Source organism: Ursus americanus, chromosome 31, assembly GCF_024610735.1.
Source record: "Ursus americanus isolate L20-20 chromosome 31, mUrsAme1.1.p, whole genome shotgun sequence".
NCBI classification, from domain to species: Eukaryota; Metazoa; Chordata; class Mammalia; order Carnivora; family Ursidae; genus Ursus; species Ursus americanus.
Genome location: NC_142157.1, coordinates 12238334 through 12253280, shown reverse-complemented (window position 1 = coordinate 12253280; position 14947 = coordinate 12238334). Strand labels below are relative to the sequence as shown.

General features: G+C 42.8%; 1 long non-coding RNA gene across 6 annotated transcripts in view; it reads left to right on the top strand.

Annotated features, from left to right (window-relative positions):
• The first annotated feature begins 9168 nt into the window (after window positions 1-9168).
• Window positions 9169-14947, top strand: part of LOC148107370 (uncharacterized) — a 59063-nt gene continuing 53284 nt past the window's right edge. For all 6 annotated transcript variants that reach the window (XR_015722409.1, XR_015722410.1, XR_015722408.1 and 3 more), the window contains exons 1-2: window positions 9169-9586; window positions 10950-11156. This is a non-coding gene — a long non-coding RNA (uncharacterized LOC148107370). The remainder of the gene's footprint in view (window positions 9587-10949; window positions 11157-14947) is intronic.

The window sequence follows — 14947 nt, the reverse complement described above, 5'->3', positions numbered from 1 at the left end:
ATCCTTCACGCTCTGCTGGTAAGTATGTAGACTGGCGCAACCTATCAAGAGAGAATCTTGCAATATTTTATAAAATACATTTGCCCCTCTCTATGACCCAGAAATCCTGCTCTTTCAAAGAAATTCTCATTCAGGTTTATAAAGGGGCATATAAACGTACCACAGTGTTATTGTAATGGCAAAGAATTGAAGACATTCTGGGTGCCCATCCCTGGGACTGGACAGTTTCTGCACACTATGCAGTGGTTAGTACTATACTGCAATAGAGAAATGGACTGGCTGTGCATGTAGCAACATGAAGTGATCTTTAAAACAGTTGTGTGAATAAAAAGTAAGCAGAATAATCAGCTATATATCAAGTATTTAATTAAAATATTTGTACACAAATAGCATACAAACAGGTTAGTTGCAAACGGGATGGGATCGAGGAAAAGTGGAAAGATTTTTTTTTTTAAGGGGAAGAAGAGCTATTTCCTTTCTGTTCCCATCTAACTATAAAAGAGTCTAGATTCATGTTTCAGTGACTTAAGTAATCTTTGTATAATTTCTTCACTTGGGGCATCTCATCCTCAGAAGACATCCCTGCAAAAGCACCCAGCCTGGTATCATTTAGCTCAAGCATATAACTACAAGAAATACAAAAGAACCAAAAACCTAGTCTCATGCCCTCTAGAACATCTAGAAGAATTTGACAACAGTCTGTCTTAAAGCAAGTAAATGTTCTCCTCCCCCACACTACTTTGCAGCAGACATGTCCAGAGAAAGCTTTCCAAACTTCACATAGTGACAAACGTCTTGCATCTGTCTGGCTTCTTGTTCTTGGAAGGTTTTTTGGCAATCAGGTCACACCTTCTTGGGCAGATCTGTACATTTTGTGTGGGGAAAAATAAGTCTGATTTTTTAAAAGAGAACCAATAAATATAAAATGAAGTAAGGTCAATCAGGAGGGAAGAAAGGTCAATCAGGAGGAACATCTATTCTCCATCCACATATACAATCTTTGTATTGTGGGTCTTCTCAAGGTGATACTTCTTTCAAAATTAAGTGCAGCACATCTCTTAAAATTGCTAGGGTTTAAAATTTGATAATAGATGACTGTTCCTCTGAAAAATGTATTTTCAGTCTGCTACTTTTATAGAGGTAGCTGACTAATGTCTCATTTTGTGGTTTTCCTTCACTGGGATAGTTTTGAGCTTCATTTTATTTCAATTTTAAATAACAAGAGGACGATTTATTTTATCAAACACATCCACAGTGTTCCTTGTACCACCCGTATCTTTTCTGAATGGGGTAGGACAATTCCTTGTCAGGGAACCTACGACAAAGAGATCACCTATATTGATTCATTTTTTAAAAATAATAATCCTATAAAAGAGAAAGTACTTTCTCATTTTATGGCTAAGGAAAATAAGGTTCAGATAAGTTATATAATATGTCCAAAGTCATACTTTTTTAATGTCTAGGGAGGATAAAAATGACAAAGTATATCTGCCAAGAAAAATAAATGTTTAATGTGAACTCTGTAATCTGTCTTAAGATATAAAATAATGATCTCGTACCTTCAGTTTCCTGTTGATTTAATTAAAAAGCCATTTATGTTAGTGTTTGACTATAATATCTAAATGAAAATATCTTTTTGGGATTTCGTGTAATTCTCAAAACAATCTCACAAGGGAGGCACTATCTGTTCCCCCCTCGCCAATGAGAAGACTAAGGCTCAGAAAGTTGACTTTGCCGGGTATCACCCAGCAAGAAGAGCAGAGGGTTCCCAGCAGATGTTTCACAGCAACACTCATTCTCCAAACTGCTGAGCTCCTGAAGGCTTCGTATTCTGGTGGAGGGGAGCAGACCAACGCCCAAGAAATGACCAGCAGTGCCTGTTACAAATGATCAGGGACAAGTGAATGGTGGAGATGGGGAGTTTTGCGGACATTCAGAGGATTCCCTGAATGTTGGGGTTCCTTTTAGAGAAAAACTAACTCCCAGGCTCCCGGTCAGGACTTCGATGGAGCCGGCGATCGCCGCTGTTGGGTCTCTGGCAGATAAAAAGAAGAAAGAATTCAGAGGAGTTAAGATGGCGGAGGAGTAGGAGACCCCTTTTTCAGCCGGTCACCCAAGTCGAGCTGGATAGGTACCAGACCAGCATAAACAACCACGGAACCAGCCTGAGACGCAGGAAGATACATCTGGATCTCTACAAATGAACATCTCCAGCGCTGAGTATTGAGGTACGAAGCGGGGAGCCATGAAACCGTGCACAGACATCGGAAGATAAACGGAAGGGGGAGGGAGCCGCTGCGTTCGGGTGCCGGGAAGCGGTAGCCACTTGCACGGGAGAGTAGGCGGGCCTCGAGGACGGCACCCGCAAAACAGCAGACTGAGACCGTGAGCCGGGTGCGAGCGCCACCAGGCATCTCGCGGAACCCCGGAATCCCGGTGCGCTCACTGGATCCAGACTGAGACCGGGAGCTCCGGAGCGCGCGCGGGGCGGCTGGCGGCTGGTGGCGTTAGAAACACAAAGGACAGAGACGCGCCGGCCCAGGAAGTGAGGGCTGGGACGCCGGGTGTGGGGCGCACATCCCGGATGCTGCAGGGTTGAGCAGCACCAACAGAAACAGAGTTAAAGTGGCCAGAACATTAGTAGAGAACGGGCCGCAATCCCTCTGTTCTGTGACAGAGGCTGAAATTCAGCCGCTGCTGCTCTGACTCTCAGAAGAGGCACAGCAAACCGCCAGGGAAAGCCACCAGAGAACAAAAGCCTGGAAATACCGGCTCAGGGAGTGCCCATCCCCATCCCCCCTCGCAGGGGACACGGAGACTCTACCCAAACATGGCTGCCTGAGTATCGGCGCGGCAGGCCCCTCCCCCAGAACACAGAAGGCAGGCTGAGAAATCAAGAAGCCCACAACCCGAGCGCCTGTGTGGCGCCGTCATTGAGCGCCTGTCTTCGGCTTAGGGCGTGATCCCGGCGTTCCGGAAAGGAGTCCCTCATCGGGCTCCTCCGCTGGGAGCCTGCTTCTTCCTCTCCCACTCCCCTGCTTCTGTTCCCTCTCTCGCTGGTTGGCTGCCACATAAACAAATAAAAAAAATCTTTAAAGAAGAAGCCCACATCCCTAAGATCCCTAAAAAACAAGGGGCACGGCCTGGACCCAGTCAATAATTTGGGCTCTGGACAACCCCGCAACCTCTCCTCATCAGAATGACAAGGAGAAGCCCCCCCCAGCAAAGAAAAGACAGTGAGTCTGTGGCCTCTGCCACAGAAATAATGGATATGGATGTAACCAAAGTATCAGAAATGGAATTCAGAGTAACGATGGTCAAAATGATGAGTAGAATTGAAAAAACTATTAACGAAAAGGTTACTGAGAATATAGAATCCCTAAGGACAGAAATGAGAGCGAATCTGACAGAAATTAAAAATTCCATGAGTCAAATTCAGGCAAAACTAGAGGCTCTGACGGCCAGGGTCACAGAAGCAGAGGAAAGGGTTAGTGAATTGGAGGATGGGTTAATAGAGGAAAAAACCAAAATAGAAGCTGCTCTTAAAAAAATCCAAGCCCACGAATGTAGGTTACGGGAGATTATTGACTCAGTGAAACGATCCAATGTTAGAATCATCGGCATCCCCGAGGGGGTGGAGAAAAACAGAGGTCTAGAAGAGATATTTGAACAAATTGTAGCTGAAAACTTCCCTAATCTAGCGAGGGAAACAAACATTCGTGTCCAAGAGGCAGAGAGGACCCCTCCCAAGCTCAACCACGACAAACCTACGCCACGTCATGTCATAGTGCATTTCGCAAATATTAGATCCAAGGATACAGTATTGAAAAAGGTTCAGGGCAAAGAAATTTCTCACGTACCAAGGCAAAGGCATCAGAATTACGTCAGACCTGTCCACACAGACCTGAAATGAGAGAAAGGGTTGGGGGAGCATATTTAAAGCTCTTTCAGAGAAAAACATGCAGCCAAGGATCCTTTATCCAGCAAGGCTGTCATTCAGAATCGATGGAGAAATAAAGACATTTCAGAATCGCCAGTCACTAACCAATTTCGTAACCATGAAACCAGCCCTACAAGAGATATTACGGGGGGTTCTATAAAAGTAAAAAGGCTCCAAGAGTGATACAGAACAGAGTCACAGCCAATACAAACAAAGACTTTACTGGCAACATGGCATCATTAAAATCATATCTCTCAGTACTCAGTCTTAATGTTAATGGCTTAAATGCTCCCATAAACGCCGCAGGGTTGCAGACTGGATAAAAAGAAATGACCCGTCCATTTGCTGTCTACAAGAGACTCATTTCGAACCCAAAGATGCATTCAGACTGAGAGTAAGGGGATGGAGTACCATCTTTCACGCAAATGGACCTCAAAAGAAAGCTGGGGTAGCAATTCTCATATCAGATAAATTGGATTTTAAACTACAGACTATAGTTAGAGACGCAGAAGGGCACTATATTATTCTTAAAGGAAGTATTCAACAAGTGGATATGACAATTATAAATATATATGCCCCCAACAGGGGAGCAGCAAGATACACAAGCCAACTCTTAACCAGAATAGAGAGACATATAAATAAAAATACATTAATAGTAGGGGACCTCAACACTCCACTATCAGAAATAGACAGAACACGCTGGCAAAAACTAAGCAAAAAATCAAAGGCTTTGAATGCCATACTCGACGAGTTGGACCTCATAGATATATATAGAACACAACACCCCAGAACCAAAGAATACTCATTCTATTCTAATGCCCATGGAACATTCTCAAGAATAGACCATGTTCTGGGACACAAAACAGGTCTCAACTGATACCAAAAGATTGAAATTATCCCCTGCATATTCTCAGACCACAACGCTCTGAAATTGGAACTCAACCACAAGGAAAAATTTGGAAGAAACTCAAACACTTGGAGACTAAGAACCGTCCTGCTCAGGAATGACTCGATAAACCAGGAAATCAAAAATCAAATTAAACAATTTATGGAGACCAATGAGAATGAAAATACAACAGTCCAAAACCTATGGGATACTGCAAAGGCAGTCCTAAGGGGGAAATACATAGCCATCCAAGCCTCACTCAAAAGAATAGAAAAAATCTAAAATGCAGTTTTTATATTCTCACCTCAAGAAGCTGGAACAGCAACAGAGGGACAGGCCTAATCCACGCACGAGGAAGCAGTTGACCAAAATTAGAGCTGAAATCAATCAAGCAGAAACCAGAAGTACAGTAGAGCAGATCAACAGGACTAGAAGCTGGTTCTTTGAGAGAATCAATAAAATTGACAGACCACTGGTAACACTTATCCAAAAGAAAAGAGAAAGGACCCAGATTATTAAAATTATGAATGAAAAAGGAGAGGTCACGACGAACACCATTGAAATTGGAAGGATTATTAGAAATTCTTATCAACAGCTATATGCCAATAAACTAAGCAATCTGGAAGAGATGGAATCCTTCCTGGAAACCTATAAACTACCAAGATTGAAACAGGAAGAAATTGATTTCTTAAACAGGCCAATTAATTATGGAGAAATTGAGTCAGTGATAAACAACCTTCCAAATAACAAAACTCCAGGCCCGGATGGTTTTCCTGGGGAATTCTACCAAACATTCAAAGAAGAAATAATACCTATTCTCCTAAAGCTATTTCAAAAAATAGAAACAGAAGGAAAGCTACCAAACTCATTCTATGAGGCCAATATTACCTTGATCCCCAAACCAGGCAAAGACCCCCTCAAAAAGGAGAATTACAGACCGATCTCCCTAATGAATATGGATGCCAAAATCCTCAACAAGATACTTTCTAATAGAATCCAACTGTACATTAAAAGGATTATCCATCATGACCAAGTGGGATTCATACCTGGGATGCAAGCGTGATTCAATATTCACAAATCAATCAGCGTGAATCATCATATCAACAAGAAAAGACTCAGGAACCATATGATCCTCTCAATCGATGCCGAAAAAGCATTTGACAAAATACAGCATCCTTTCCTGATTAAAACCCTTCAGAGTGTAGGAATAGAAGGTACATTTCTCAATCTCATAAAAGCAATCTATGAAAAGCCTACTGCAAATATTATTCTCAATGGGGAAAAGCTGGAAGCCTTTCCCTTAAGATCAGGAACTCGACAAGGATGCCCACTCTCGCCACTATTATTCAACATAGTACTAGAAGTCCTTGCAACAGCAATCACACGACAAAAAGGGATCAAAGGTATCCAAATCGGCAAAGAAGAAGTCAAAATGTCTCTCTTCGCAGATGACATGATACTCTATAAGGAAAACCCAAAAGAAGCCACTCCCAAACTATTAGAAGTTATAGAGCAATTCAGTAATGTAGCGGGATACAAAATCAATGCTCAGAAATCAGTTGCATTTCTATACACAAATAACGAGATCGAAGAAAGAGAAATTAGGGAATCCATCCCATTTACAATAGCACCAAAAACCATACGTTACCTTGGAATTAACTTAACCAGAGACGTAAAGGACCTATATTCTAGAAACCATAAATCACTCTTGAAAGACATTGAGGAAGACATAAAAAGATGGAAAGATATTCCATGCTCATGGATCGGAAGAATTAACATAGTTAAAATGTCCATGCTACCCAGAGCAATCTACACTTTCAATGCTATCCCGATAAAAATACCGATGACGTTTTTCAAAGAGCTGGAACAAATAGTCCTTAAATTCGTATGGAACCAGAAAAGGCCCCGAATCGCCAAGGAACTGTTGAAAAGGAAAAACAAAGCTGGGGGCATCACAATGCCGGATTTCGAGCTGTACTACAAAGCTGTGATCACAAAGACAGCATGGTACTGGCACAAAAACAGACACATAGACCAATGGAACAGAATAGAGAGCCCAGAAATGGACCCTCGGCTCTTTGGGCAACTAATCTTTGATAAAGCAGGAAAAAACATCCGGTGGGAAAAAGACAGTCTCTTCAATAAATGGTGCTGGGAAAATTGGACAGCTACATGCAAAAGAATGAAACTTGACCACTATCTCACACCATACAGAAAGATAAACTCCAAATGGATGAAAGACCTCGATGTGAGACAGGAATCCATCAAAATCCTAGAGGAGAACATAGGCAGCAACCTCTACGACATCGGCCAAAGCAACCTTTTTCATGATACAACCCCAAAGGCAAGAGAAACAAAAGATAAAATAAATTTATGGGACTTCATCAAGATTAAAAGTTTCTGCACAGCCAAGGAAACAGTCAGAAAAACTAAGAGGCAGCCCACGGAATGGGAGAATATATTTGCAAATGACACTACAGATAAAGGACTGGTATCCAAGATCTACAAAGAACTTCTCAAACTCAATACATGAGAAACAAATAAACAAATCAAAAAATGGGCAGAAGATATGAACAGACACTTTTCCAATGAAGACATACAAATGGCTAACAGACACATGAAAAAATGTTCAAAATCATTAGCCATCAAGGAAATTCAAATCAAAACCACACTGAGATACCACCTTACGCCAGTTAGAATGGCAAAAATAGACAAGGCAAGAGACAACAATTGTTGGAGAGGATGTGGAGAAAGGGGATCCCTCCTACATTGTTGGTGGGAATGCAAGTTGTACAGCCACTCTGGAAAACAGTGTGGAGGTGTCTTAAGAAGTTAAAAATTGAGCTACCCTATGATCCAGCCATTGCACTACTGGGTGTTTACCCCAAATATACAGACGTAGTGAAGAGAAGGGCCATATGCACCCCAATGTTCGTAGCAGCAATGTCCACAATAGCTAAATCGTGGAAGGAGTCGAGATGCCCTTCAACAGATGACTGGATTAAGAAGTTGTGGTCCATATATACAATGGAATATTACTCAGCTATCAGAAAGAACGAGTTCTCAACATTTGCTACAAAATGGACGGCACTGGAGGAGATAATGCTAAGTGAAATAAGTCAAGCAGAGAAAGACAACTATCATATGATTTCTCTCATCTATGGAACATAAGAACTAGGATGATCGGTAGGGGAAGAAAGGGATAAAGAAAGGGGGGGTAATCAGAAGGGGGAATGAAACATGAGAGACTATGGACTATGAGAAACAAACTGAGGGCCTCAGAGGGGAGGGGGGGTGGGGGAATGGGATAGACCGGTGATGGGTAGTAAGGAGGGCATGTATTGCATGGTGCACTGGGTGTTATACACAACTAATGAATCATCAAGCCTTACATCGGAAACCGGGGATGTACTGTATGGTGACTAACATAATATAATAAAAAATCATTAAAAAAAAAGAAAATATCTTTTTGTTAATCATTTCTCAAATTACTAAATTTCTCACTTTTTTTTCCTGTTGGCTCTCAGTCATATAGATTTTCAAGTCAAATTACCCACCTGATAATATGCCCAGTTTTTTTTTCATTCTAAATGACTTTTTTCTAGACCCTAATATTTAATACAATAAAAACAAATCATCTGTCAATAGTAATTTTTCACAGAAAAAGATACAGCTTGTGACAATGGCCACGTCTGATCCAGAAGTAGTAACAGTAAATAATGCCATAAATTAAATTAAAAAATGTTCCCATTGAAATTAAAATAAGTAGCCTTGGTTAGGTACCCAAAGTGTGAACTAAATATAGGTTTTATTTTCATGCTTTGAACCCTGTTTTAAGTTATCATTTATTGGGTGCTCATATGTGTCAGACATTATGCTAGATACCCTTAAATATCCTCATTGAAACTCTATATGACTGATATTACTTCCCCAGTTTATATTACTATGTATTTTCAATATCATGTCCCCTAAATAATAGTTAAGAAATTTGGGACAAAAAGAGGTGAAATCGGTTGCCTAAGGACACACACCTAATAAGGAAAAGAGCTGAATATGATGTGCATATCCTTGGTAAGAAGACTGTCAAAAGACCTAAGTTTGAGTACTTGTTCAAGTTGGTGAATTGAGCATATATTTCTCTACCTCATCCCTCCACATCCTCTTCAGCTGACCTTGAGTTCGCCTACACAGCGGGGGCTGCCAGAACACCGTGGAGCTGGAGCTGGAGCCGGAGCCCGAGCCTGAACGCGAGGCTGCAGTTTAAGAGTCCCACGGCCACGCCCCGCCTGGCGGCGCCACAACTGCTACCCGCCCGCCCCCTGCGTCATGACGCCGGCGCCCAACGCGGAGGCCGATCGCGGCTCGCCTGGTCCAGCCACGGGCTGAGCGCGGAGCCCCGGCGAGTGCGGGATCCGGGCCGGGCGCCAGCCGAGCGAGCCGAGCGCAAGTCTCCCTCCTCTGCCGGGCGGAGCGGCAAAGCGGGCGGAGCGGGCCGAGCGGGCACGGCGCGCGGGGCGGCCGCCGGGGGGATGCAGCTGCCTCCCCCGGCCAGCGTGTAGAGAGGGCGGGTCCCTGGCCTCGGGAGCGCGGCGGTGGAGGGGACAGAGGCGGCCGCCATGGCGATCCTCGGCAACCTGGGGTCCTCCATCTTGGCGAGCAAGACCAAGACCAAGAAGAAGCACTTCGTAGCGCAGAAAGTGAAGCTCTTTCGGGCCAGCGATCCGCTGCTCAGCGTCTTGATGTGGGGGGTAAACCACTCGGTAAGGGCTCGGGCTGCGGCGCGCAGTCCCTCTGCTGCTGCTGCTGCTCCTCCTCCTCCTCCTCCTCCTCCTCCTCCTCCTCCTCCTCCTCAGCTCCTCCTTCTGCTGCAGCTGCTGCGGGGAGGGGAGCCCGAGCGGGGACCCGGCCCTCCGGCTGCTCGCTTTCCGGGGTTGTCCGCCCGCCGCGGCGCCTCGGTGTCCCCATCCCCGCGGCGCGCGCCCGCCTCCCTGGGTCTCCCCGGGAGCCACTTGGACCCCTTTTGGACCTAGGGCCGGAGGCAAGACGAGGGGTCCCATCTGCATTTGAGCCCGGCGGCGGGGACCAGTGTCGTTCCCCGTCCGCCCATTCGTCCGTCGGCCGGCCGGTCCTCGCAGCCGGGCAACTGGGAAGTTTGTGCGGGGCACGGCTCCGCCTGGGCTGTCATCTCAGGCGGGGGCTGCTGGGGTCTGAGTCTTGGTGATCGCTCCCTTACGGCAGGGGGTGGCGGGGGAGGTCGGGTCCTCCGCTGGCTGGCAGGTGTACCTGTGCGAGGCTGGGAGCGTCTAGAGCCTCCCCGCGGGGAAAGAGGGGTGAGAATACTGGAGATCCGGAGATGTGGTCAGCGGCTTTAGTGCTTCGGTCCTTTTTTTTTCCTTTAAAGGCGATATTATTGGACACAAGGAATCTTTAAGGCAGAGAAAAAGCTCATGTAAATATGGCACTGGTGTTTAGCATCTTCCTCTGCTCCTCTCCCGCATCGCCCTGCCGCTATGCGGGCTGAAGAGCTGCTTGGCGGGGAGTCTTCCTCCCACACCTCCTCCCCCACCTTGGGGAGCCAGGCCGAAGTCACCGACTGCGGAAGGGCGGCCTGGGGATGACAGCAGGAGGGGGTCTCGGCGGGCGCAGACAGAAAGCCGTCTCCAGTTGGCCGCACCCGTTTTGGGGGTTTGTTTAAAAGGCTGGAGGAGAACGCTCGGAAAGGTTAGCTTAACACACAGCCAGAGGTGGTGGAAGATGCGCCGCTGCGGGCTATGCGGACTGCAGTTTGAGGGTCTGAAATAGCCTCCTGCTGATCTTACTGCGAGAAACTTCTGCAGTTTTAATCTTCTTCGCATCAGGAAACGTGATAGGAGCTGTTGGCTGAGCCATGAAAGTTTAGATGAGCCTGTGAATTTTGACCATGACCTTACCCACTGCAGTTAGCATGTGAGGAAAAGTGTAAGCTTGCTTTCCGTAATTTTGATGTGTATGGACGTCTGTGTGCCCTTATCAGTATAATAGCAATGACAGAAAACCATGTTGGTTTTTAAAAGAACATTCTCAATTTAATGAAGTTGTTCAAAATGTCTCAAAAGCATCATCTTTGTATTTTTTCTTTCCCAGGCTGAGCTGGGGAAAGAGGAGAAACAGCGTATCAGGATTGATTGTGTTTGCATGAAGTGATTGTGTTTAAGAGAGTCATTTAAGAAAATGAGTGCCTAATCCATTGAAGTTCATTTTAACTTCCTGATAACTTCTTCAGCAATTAGGAGTGAGCTTTTACAACCGCATGTGTTAATGCACCAAAACTCTCCACAAAGTTTTATTGTCGTAAGTAAAATGGAATTTTTCCTCTATAATAAATCTACAATTTAGAGTTATGTCTAATTCTATTAAGCTTTTTGAGTTATTTGTGTTAGTTGCTTTTTAAAAAATAGTAATATTGTTAGTTCTGTATTTATTGGTTCTTTTATCTCTTCTGGAGTTCTGGTGTTTTGGGCAGGTGAGTTGGTGTATGAGGGTTTAATGTAGTAAAGTATTAGTGCCAACAATATGCTGCTGAAAAAGAGTGTGCTTTCTGGGAATTAGTATGAATTCCAGTTTACTTTACAAATTTCTTGCAGTCGTGCATATTTTATTGTGATCGCTTATGTTGTTACCTTATATTTATGAATTGCTACATTTGTTTTAGAGTTTCTTGCTAATTGGAACTTTTGAAACTACTTAAGGCTTAAAAAATGATGTATGATTTGTCGATGGTACATTTTATGCTATTTTCTTTTGCGTTCAAGAAAAGTTAGCAATTCTTAGTCATCCAGAGGAGTCAAGTTTTCAGAGTACGTAATGTAGCCATGTTATTCTTTCAACAAATATGCAGTAGGCACATAGACAGTACCAGCCACTGTGCAAAAGATGACTAAAAATGCCCATATTTCCATCCAAATATCTTTACTTTGAGAGCTTAATTGACGTAAGAATGGTCTATTTCACAGCTTTCTTTTTCAAAATGTCTGTTTTCTTTATTTCTGGGAAAAAAAGTGTATAACTATGAAATCTAAGCACCACGATGCCATGTATTTCTGGTTGATTTCATTTTAGGTGACAAAGTCTAATACTTGATGAACATTTTTATATGAACTTGACCAAAAATGACCAAAGTCTACAGTATAATATGAGAATAAACTACGTTAGCATTATTAAGAGGGAGCAAGCATAGTGTTGTATATGACAGGGACATTTGAGAAAGCATAGCAGAGAAGGAGCAGATCATTTAAATCAGTCTTTGTCCTGTATTTCTAATGTGACCAGAATTAATGGTCAAAGATTTGTCATGAATATAGCAATTTCATGCTTTTATAATTCATGTGAATTTGTCTTATGTGTATTTAGCAATAACTACACATTTGTAGTACTGAAGGAAAACTTCGTATTTATTTTATCATGGAGGCATCTTATACGGAGATTGGGAACCTACATACTCCGGTAAAATGCTCCTTGTACACATGTTCTAATTTTCTCTCTAATTCTGCTGACCTTGGGCATGATAACTAGTTTTTGCATCGATGTTTGCATTTATGAAAGTAAGGTGATTGGACTGGATGATTTTCAAGTATTTTTCTAACTTAAAGATTCAGCTGTTTTTACAGTCTTCTGGGTTCATAGCCCTATGTTAGGATCCATAGACTAGTAATAGGCAATAGTATAGAACGAAAGTGGCATTACTATAACCTTAAAAATGTAGCAGCATTCAGGGAATTTTCAGGGCTGTGACAAAGGGGAAGGAAATCTGTGGTGATTCGTAAGAGAGGTGTGAACGAAGAGTTTGTTGGATTGATCGCGGTTGGACTGCACTGCGGTCTATGAAGTCAAAGTCTATTTGATTGAAATGTAAAAACTTGCAATTAAGGTGGAAATTTCCAAGTCCATTGTGGTGGTAATTCTCAATGACAAGAATAAGCCTGACTTTGTGTGGTGAATTTGATATGTTGCTGCTTTCTAACTTAAAATACGCATCAGTGCATGGATCCTTGCCAATTTTTATTTTACGTATTTTAAGCAGGGAATATAATTGAATACATAAAGGAAAAAAGATGGCTTAAGCAGGCAATTTTGTCTTGTTACATTTGGAATTAAACTAAAAATGATCTGGCAGTTCGCTTCCTAAAATTCTGTTTTAATAGTGTGTGGAACATGGACAATGAGAGGAGCCAAGACTTGTTTTAAAGAGATATCCTAAAAGATTTTTATGGAGAGTGAAATGTGAGCCTTTTGGAAACTAGTATTTAAAGACCTAATTAAATATCTAAAGGAATTCATCTGTATGGGAAAAATTTAAAGGACATAAAACTTGTTGAAAACAAATACAGTATTTAGAAGTAGTCAGTATTAATGACTACTTTTGTCCTTTTGTGGCAAGCTATAGAAATGTGAATGAGCTTAGCCAAAACCTTTAAATGTTTGGAGGGTTTTGGAGGTCTGTCCCCGTGCAAAGACTGATTAGTAACCAAACCAAGAGAACAGGAATGGGGTTGGGTTCAGCAGTAATTGGAACCAGGTGCTTGGGTGCTCGTGGGACTTTTCTGTCCATTTTGGCTTCATTTGTGCTCGTAGCTGACTGGTTTCCTCCACAGGGCAGGGAACTAATGGTTCCTGAATTTCACATTTTGTAATTTCTGTCCCCCCCCCCAAGGGACTTTCTGTCTCTGGTTCAGTTATAAAAATCCCATGGGAGGATTCTGACCTGTCTGGCATCCCCCTGGGCTAAGCAGTTAGGAGAAGGTGAAGCTGCTCTTGCCTTTTGGAACAGTTGCCATAAGAGTGGAGAGGGCCTGGACAGGCCGTATCAGGCAGGTGTCTGTCCTAGTGGTAGAGCTGGGGTGTTCATCTTGGTGTCCCGGTGCCATGTTTTTTGTGTTTGGGCAAATAGGCAGTTTTCTGGGTAGAGCGCCCGTAGCTTTTGTTAAATTCTCGACAAGGCCTGCGACTTGAAGTAGGTAAATACTGTATTGGAGAAATAGTGACGTCTTTTAGCTTTGTGGGTTTATATTTGGGCATTGAAAAAAATGAAAGAAGGAAACTAGGTTTAAAAATTAAATAAGTGACTATGAAATATTGACTGAATAGGATATAAGGAGGCAATTAACTTAAAATAGTAGTTAGCTAGACATTAGGTGAAATTTATTGAATGGAACTCAAATAACCATTCATTCAAGCGCTAGTCTTGCACTGTTTTCGTTTTTGTTTTTAAATAGGCTCCAACACGGGGCTTGCACTCACGACCCTGAGATCAAGACCTGAGCCAAAATCAAGAGTTGGATGTTTAACTGACTCTTAGCCACCCAGGCGCCTCTGTCTCACACTATTTTTATTTCTTCCCTTTAGAGCAAAGAAGAATGCCAAGCAGACACACACCGTTTATTATTAAGGAAACAGTTTTATGCCCCTTCAAACTTGGGATTAGATCCTGAGAAGAGAATACGTTTTCTTCTCCATTTCCCAAATACCTTAGACTGAGCTTGAGTGTTCAGAATGATGCCTGTAGCAAGACAGTGATTTCTCTTTCGAAACCAGGATTGTCTGCTCTGCCTTTGGAAAGATTTTCAGCAAGAATTGTAATAAAATCTACCTTAAGTTGAGTAGAAAATGCAGTCAAGCAGAGTAATTAATTCAGCCAACCTGCCCTTTGAAATACAAATTTTGGAATTTAAGGGAATTAGTGCAATTTGGCAAAACAGTTTGTGGTCAGACAGATTAGGTTCAAATCCTGCTTCCATCAATTATGGACTCGTTGAACAGATGATTTATCCACTTGAGCCTCAGTTTACTCATTCTTAAAATAGAGATGATGATGATTCTGTCACAGGATTATTCTGAGTATTAAGTAAGATAATGTATTTAAAGTCTAGAACTGTAATTAGCACATAATACGGAGTTAGTAATTATACCAAAAAATGTTCAAATTCAGATGCAGTTAGGCTGTTAGCATATTCATAAGCACCAGAGAAGTAGTGCTTCTCAAAATTTAGTGTGTGTATGAATCACTTGGGAACACTTCAAAAAATGCAGATTCTGACCGAGACCCTGCATTTATCGCGCTCGTAGGTGATGACGCTGCTGGTCCT